General features: G+C 34.2%; 1 long non-coding RNA gene across 1 annotated transcript in view; it reads right to left on the bottom strand.

Moving 5' to 3' along the window:
* Positions 1 to 6,606, bottom strand: part of LOC148953564 (uncharacterized) — a 29,939-nt gene extending 23,333 nt beyond the window's left edge. Inside the window, exon 1 of the long non-coding RNA XR_016141723.1 lies at positions 5,763 to 6,606. This is a non-coding gene — a long non-coding RNA (uncharacterized LOC148953564). The remainder of the gene's footprint in view (positions 1 to 5,762) is intronic.
* Between the last annotated feature and the right edge of the window lie 1,613 nt (positions 6,607 to 8,219).

The following is an 8,219-nucleotide window of genomic DNA, read 5'->3' as shown; positions in this document are numbered from 1 at the left end:
ATAAATACAAAATAATACATTGGAGACAAATAGTTTTATATTTGGACAGTGCTAGATATGTCACTCTGATACAAGAAATTTATTCCAAAATGAAAACAAACTTCAGCAATAAAACTAAAAATAAAGATAAGGCTGGAGGACTATCTGAGGGCTATCCTTAATATGAGTGGGGATGCCCCCTCCACTTAATCCTTCCTACCCATTCATTTAAGAATCTTTAAGAAAACTGCCTCATTTCAATGCATTTGTTTATAAGATGATTTGTTTTTCTTTCTTGATATAAGGAAGGCAACCACCCCCATCTAGCTATCCTCTTTACAATAAAGTTTTTTTTTTGTCAAAACGCTTTACTTTTGACAGAAAGAACTTTCCTGTTTCCTGAAATTATACAGAAGACATCACCCCATCTTATACATATTCCACACTAGCCCAAATGTACACTTCCCAATAAGGAAAGATCAGAGGGTGAGTCCTCTGTCCCCTATTTGTTTATTTGATGTGTCTCTCAGGGGAACTTAAAAAATTTGGCCCACAAATGCACTTTTAAGGCTTTAAGAGTTGTCTTATCCCCCCCACCACAAAAGACTGAGTGACCTGACCCGTCATATCTAGCGTGAATTTAAATCCTACTAGATGCTGCAACTATTATTTATAGCATTGATTAATTTTTTAAGATCTTTTTTCCAGAGAGAAAACCTTAAAAAGTTTGCTAATACTGAAATATAATATTGTAAATCAAATAACTACCCTAGATCAGATAATAGCTAGCTCATAATTGATTCATATGATGTACTATTCCTTAATGCATTACTTGATAATGAAGTATTGAGGAAATACTTTAATCTTGTCTCAAAACTATTCACCAAAGATATTCAAAAATACCTTAAGTATTCTAAACTTCAGAAGTCAGAAATGTTCAGTGCTGAAGAAGGCCATCAGGGAAGAACAGACTGGAAACTAGTTGTAGCATCTTCAAGCACTCTCTGAGATGCTCCCTGAATTTCTAGCTGCAGGCCACAACCTGTATAAAAAGTTGGTGAGAATATTTCTTCAGTAAATGGAATAGCTGAAAAAAAGTAACCAGAGGCTGTATAAAGACATCACGGATGGGATGTTTGTCATTTGAACAAGCAATAGAGTTGGGGCTGGGCTCTCTCCCGACTTAGTAATTCATTAAGTACCGATGAGGTTGCTGAAAACAAGCTGGGACTCACGAGAGGAAATAGAATGAGTGAGAAACAAAGGTTGATCTGGACAATGTTAATACCAGTGCGAGCCGAAATTAATGAGCTTATGCAGTCACACACCAGCCTTGAGTACATGTCATCTGACCAGTACGTGTCTGCAAGACCAGATCAGATAGAAAGAGATAGAAAGGAAGTAAAGGCTTTAGTAGCTTTTTTATGCAGTCCTGTCCATACAATAACTGCACTCAATTGCGCAATATATTGAATGGTATGACAGCAGCAAGGGATGTCAACACTGATGTAGCAAAGGCAATAGAAAAATAAAATATGAAGTGAATGGACGACGCCGATGCCAATCACTACATCTTCAATCATAAAAGCAAAGCGATTATGATGGACTATCAAGGCAACATTTCCAAAGCTGACAGTGAAGACATACAAATTGAAGCAAGTCTTCTGTTCCAACGTCTTACAGTAGCAGCAACTAAACCTGGAGGGTATATGGAAGAATCTCTCAGATTTGAATTCTCAAGCTATCCTACTACCCTTTTCGAATCCTCAAGCCTGCCGTGACATCCAGATAAAGCAGAGTTAGCAAAAGCTATTTGGAAATTATTAAAGGCAGAACCTGTGAATGTCCTATCAAAAGAGCCAGAAAAATATGTGATTGATGGCTGCTCCAGCATATTTCATGGAAAACAGTGAAGACTTTTGAACAGATTTGCAACAGTTACGTTTCATTCATGACTAAGAAGTATTCAAATGGTTCCATCATCTTTGATGGTTAAACTTCAGGTCTGTCGACCAAAGATGTCAATCAAGTTAGACAAACAAATAGTAGGCTATCCAGTGACCAACCGTCGATTTCATACTGATTATGAAGCTGCAAAGGAAGGAGGAGGACTTTTTGTGGAATCCCAACAATAATCAGAACATTATTTGATCTATTGGTAAGAAGCTTGTCCAAGCCAATCTCACCGTCTTCCATGCAAAGAGAGATGCAGACAGTCTTATTGCACTGACAGATGTTCATGATGCCTAGGAAAGTGCAACTGAAGTAGTTTGAAACAACACTGATTTATTGGTCCTTTTCAACCATCACCTGACTCTCTAAGCCAAGGATCTCTACTTCAAAACCAGTATCAAGTCAAGAGCAGTGTCAATTAAATACTAGCACATCAACTTTATCAAAAGATTGCTGGTATAGGCTTGTCACTATTTTCTTGTTGGCCATGCTCTTCTTGGTTGAAAAACAATGTCCCATTGGATTGAGATAGGAAAGCAGGCTGTTCTGCCATTCCTGAAAAGCCATGAAGATTTTAGGAATAACTGTGAAGTATTCCTTAATCCACACTCTATGGAGGAAGTCCAGCAAGCCAGTGAAAATCTTTTGCTGTCTTTCTACAAGCCTAAGAAAGGGGAGGGTCTCAGGGAAGCCAGGTACAGGGGTTTTCTTAAAAAACTGAACAGCTCAAAGACATCAACTTTTGTGAACCCAGAGAGACTTCCACCAACTCCAGTGGCTGCAAAATTTCCTTCTTATAGGGTCTTATATCAGGTGATGGAAAGGCGTAATACTGTATCAGAACTAGACTCGAAAGACTGTGGTTGGTGGTTACATGACAGACACCTCACTCTGATCATGATAAAATTGGACCTACTCTGCCTCACCTGCTAAATGTGATTTGATGCAGCTGCACGCATTCCAACTGTGACAGTTCCTGCTGCAGTTGCCAAAAAAAATGGATTGTCTTGCACACTTGCTTGCAAAGACTACCAAGGATTGCATGTTCCAATAAAGATGTTTTTGTTGATAATGATGAAGAAGATGATGTTTAGTACAAATCCTTGATCTTATCCTATTTAGTTCAATCAAAACTGTAATTATCTTTTGCTGTGATTACAGAAGTTACCTGATTTGTTTCATTCTTTAAATTTAGTTTTGCCTTATGTTTCTATTACATAGTTGAAGTAAATCTACCCGTGTACTCTGAGTGCCTGATGCATTGTCTTCCTTACACTGCAAAAAAGCAAGATACAAATCTAATACCATGGGTTTTGAAATCATCAAGTCAAAAACCAGGGGGGAAGCATTTTGACCAGCCATATTGCACAACTCTCAAATATACTGTTCTCCCCATCCCCCTTCCCTACTAATGGGGGACATCAACCCAAGTCCAGCAATAAAGCACCATAAGTTTTTTTTTCTCTGAGCCGAAAAATTGCAGAAGTGAAAATCCAGTAAACAATACCTATAACACTGAATTTTTAACATTTTACCCCTGGTATGGCCAGGTCCATTTGTTGGACTTTTGATATATTGTACAGAATTTTTTTTCTACAAGACAGTGCAAAAATCTTTTATATTGCAATTTTGTCCCAGAGTTTCATAGATCTACTGGACTATTGTTATTATACTTTTTGGCATAAAAAAGAAACTTTTAACAATAGATCTAAAGTATAAATGCTAACTAAGGAAAAATGCTTGGTAGACCCTTAGTGTTTCTGCTCCCAATGAGTAAAAAAAATCAATATATATAAAAAGAAATCTACATAAATAATCTTTTTTCATTTTTTATTTTTATTTAAAAATCACCTGTATTATTTTTGTAACCGGCTCACCCCCCCCCCTCCCAGTCGCCTACCTGATCTGGAACTTTTAGTTAATAAAAAAAAAACATACAATAAAAAAAATATTAATTCAATTATTAATTTAAAAGGTTATACCTGTTTATTTCAAGTTAATATCAGTGACAAATTTACCATCTTTTTTATGCCTTTAAAGAAAAAAAAAATTCTAAATAGATATATTATTTGTATTCATAATTGTGTTGTTCTTACTCAAGCTAAACTAGATTTCATCAAAAAATTAAGTTTAAAACTCTAGACAAGTTATTTTGAAATTTCATTAAGTTAAGAAAATGAAACTTTCAGGGATGGATCTATAGACTGAAGTATATACTTGGAAGGTATCTTGAAGCACCTATATAAACTCCTTCTCTCTTTAGAAGGCACTGACCTTTAAAAATTAAAAGTGAAATCTTGTACAATGGATCTTCTGCTCAAATGAAGCACATACAGAGTGTTTTCAGCTTCACAACTTTGACTCAATCTGAATATATGATGGTTCAAAGATCTACCAATACATGTCCTATGTTTTATATATTTCCTAATAATTGCAGATATATTATTTGTATTTATAATTGTATTGTTACTACACAAGCAAAAATAGATTTACTCAAATAATACAGTGTAAAACTCTAGACAAGCTACTTTTTTCTATCTTAGAAAGAGGTTAAATAAGGAAAATTAAACTTGAAGATCTACAAATATATTGGTAATATTCTACTTTAGTTACTTTTGGATATCTTGGAAAGGGGTTAGATTAGGAAGATGAAACTTTTGGGGATGGGTCTACAGGCTAAAGTATGCCCCCGAAGGTATTTTAATGTACCAACCTCTACTCCGTCTCTCTCTAGAGGGTCTTGACCTTTGATGACCTTTAAATATCTCAGTAATGCAAAAGTGAAACCTTGCAACAGCGATCTGCTTTTTAAATGAAGTTCAACAAAATTGTTTTCAGCTGCACAACTTTGCTCAATCACACTTTATAATTTTTTAAAGATTTGAAAATACATGTCCTGAATTTTTAAAAAAGACATAGATAGGTATTCAACTTATAATCAAATAACCGTAATTGCATTTTTCATAAATAACTCAACAGAAAAAGAATCTTATTAATGACAATTAAGGTAGAATATTGTATTTTAGAAAGTTAAATATTTATAGATCTGTCAAGTAGTCATATTTTGTGAAAATATATAAGGAGGAGTGATGAAGTTACTTCAAAATACAATCCTGGGGAAAACTTTATCCTGTAGATTAACACCTGAGAGTTTCATCTTAATAATAAGACACATGAATAAGATAGCTAAAATTATATAAAGTATACTGTTATAAATTAAATTAAAAAAATTGAAAAAAAAATTTAGATCTTATAATTATAATTAAATAAAATTAACTGCATTTTAAAGACTAAAACCTCTGGTTTCAGGTCAGAGACAGGGTACATGAAAATTAGTATACACTTCTGTTTTATCAAAATACACGCCAAGAAGTAAAATTCTAAAGACTCAAAACTCAGAAAGAGTTAACATAAGTGCTTATTAATACCGTCCTGGGCTATGTGTCTGACCCTGGATTCATTACTGAAAGTTTTTTTTTTATAACCTAACCATTTTCCACAAAAACAAAAAGTAGCTTGTCTAAAATTTCACTGTGATATATCTAAGATCACAAGAGAGTTTCTGAATTGTCAGAAAAGCAACCATCATGTTTGGAATTAGGTCTAAATTAAGGAATATATTGATACTACTTTCTTTGTTTAGTAGATTTCTTTCTGACGTATGAGACCCCTAAATATTTACCAAGCGTTTTAACTGCCATAAATTGAGTAATTCCTGCCATATAAGTTAGAATTACCCAAATTATTTCATTTCTGAGTTGCAATTACACTAGACTATCAAGCTCAAGTATTTTCCAAGATATTAAACAGCCCATCCTTGAGAGTTTTACCAGCCTCTTTTCATAAACGACATTTCTAATTTCTTCTTTGTAATGATCAACAGGCAAAATCTGAGAAGGTACAGTAGCTGACAGCTGATTTCCCATTGCATATGTCAAGTGTTTAAAGTTTTCGCGAAATGTCAGCGTTGCCTTTTCAGAAACAAGATCTATTGGGTAGCCAAGAAAAAAGCCAGGAGAGACGTTTTACAATTTTGTCAGTAACCCAGAGTCGAAATTTGAAATTGTGGTTATTCCCGTGCCACGTCATAGTCACATCTATCGATTAATAAAGCCAAATATCATACTCGACAAGGCAATTTTCTTGATTTTAGCGTCACACTTGCATTTAAAAAGCAAAAAATAAAAACTGCAAGAAATTAGTTTAAAGAGTTGGCATCAACAGTAATTTGTGTCCAACTGTTTTTTACTAGCACTCAATCGATTTAACTTTTGTCAGATTCCCCTCGCAGATAGAAAAACCGCTGTTCTATGTTTCCATCTGTTCTAGTTCTTAAAATTATGCTTTCAACATTGACTTTGTTTGGTCAGTCAACAAATTTATGTTTGAAAGTTGAACAACGTTCAACTCAAGAAATTAGGAACGACGAACGTAATTGGCAGTGTAGTCGGGCGTAATTTGGATTTTATCGACAAGTGTGACTATAATATGCCACGGGCATTAATATTTTACGACTATAAAAAATAGCAGCAAAGTTACTGTCACCATTTCTTCCGCAACGATACAAGATCAGTGCAAGCTGTACACTTGACTTTTGGAGCTACAAACATGATTTCATTGTCATCTATGTGGTTTTAGTGTTTTAGTGACATAGGAAAACTTAATTCGTTGGGATCTGTTATTTAAAGCAATATTGTGCCTGTGACACAATAATCTGAATGCTATTCATCAATCTAATTAAATCTCGCCCTTTAACACTCAATTTCATTAAAACCCAATGCTAATTGAAGTTTTGTAACCATTTCCTAACTAAATTTTGCAATGATCTTCCTTTGAAAAAGATCGCCATATTTGAAGTTTTTGAGATTTTTTTTTCTGAGGTCGCTGTTTTTGGAGGAATAGGTTTTCAGCTCGGTATAAGGACCATTTGTAAGAATAAGTTTACATAAAATACTATACCGCACGTAAAGCAAGCTAAAACTTTAGTTAGTATTCATAAAAGGTAATTACAGACAAAAAAGAATATTTATCCGTATATTAGAGTTCTTGGAGAAATTGGCTGTCGTTATTACTAAAATTAGTGTTAATGAAATATGAAAATAATTATTCTAAAACATCGCATCGACAATCCTCTGGATTGGGAATACATCCATCATAGATTTAGTGTTGGGTCAAGTACTCCAAAAATGTAGTTAAGTATAAATAAAAAATACTCAGCCAACAAGTAATAGCATTAAATACTTGAGTTAAATTATACTTAATTACTGAAGTACATTGCTTGAAGGCCATTTCCTGCTCGGTAAAGAGTGATGTCAGGTTGTCAGGAGAGAAACTGACATTAATTGTACCACTAGTTCCATTGGAGAAGTGATGAGAAACTCCATTTTAATGCCACCCACAACAGCTCAGCTTGAACCTTCCTTGAACTTTTACAGTAAACAATACACAGAAAATTGGCTTCTCAACCATTATAATAAAAAAAAAAAAATTACGTCAATATAGTCATTCATAGTGGCTTCATGTGGTCAACATGACGGGTGACATAACAACCATAGCATAGCCAAATGTTACCTTAAAGAAGATTTTTTGGATTTATTGTCTTATGTAGTCCGTCTGAGCACCACACTTAGCATTGTTGACGTTAGTGTAATTAGAGATATAAGAAAATGAACCATAAATATATTTTATGACATGCATCACCTCTCAAAATGCATCACCTCTCGCTTGATTGATGGAGTCAACTCATCAAAAAAGATGTGTAGCTCAAAATGAATCTAATATTAGGTTTGCGTGACTTTTTTATCTAAATATAAGGATGTAAGTGAAGTAACATTGCTAATCACACCAATTTGAACAACGCATTACAATTAGTTAAATACCTAACTGATAAAACCTCTTCTGAACAGTTGCCATTGCAAATATGCCAAATAGTACAGCTGAATATCCCACTATTTTGAGCCCTTTGAGTCATCTGCCAAGAACAAATAAAGATATCTGAAAAACTCCAAGTTTTAATGAGAAGCCATAACATCTCCATTAACTTTAGTAGCAAAACGCTTGCAAACTTAACATTTTCTAACTTAACATTAACATTTCGCTGTCAATAAGTCTCCTGCAGTGGAAAATGGGCATTTTACTGGTGAAGATGATGGGAGACGGATATTATTTCTTAAACAGTTTCCAACACTTTGATAGTCTTTCAGAGAATCTAGAATCCTCCTTTTGTCTTGAGGAAATTTGGATAATTCAGCTTTAAGACTAGTGTTTACATAAACTTCTTGAACATT

This window comes from Artemia sp. Qi Xiang Cuo, chromosome 4, assembly GCF_049724085.1.
Source record: "Artemia sp. Qi Xiang Cuo chromosome 4, ASM4972408v1, whole genome shotgun sequence".
NCBI classification, from domain to species: domain Eukaryota; kingdom Metazoa; phylum Arthropoda; class Branchiopoda; order Anostraca; family Artemiidae; genus Artemia; species Artemia sp. Qi Xiang Cuo.
Note: the sequence above shows the minus strand (reverse complement) of the source record. Positions and strands in the feature narration are given on the sequence as shown.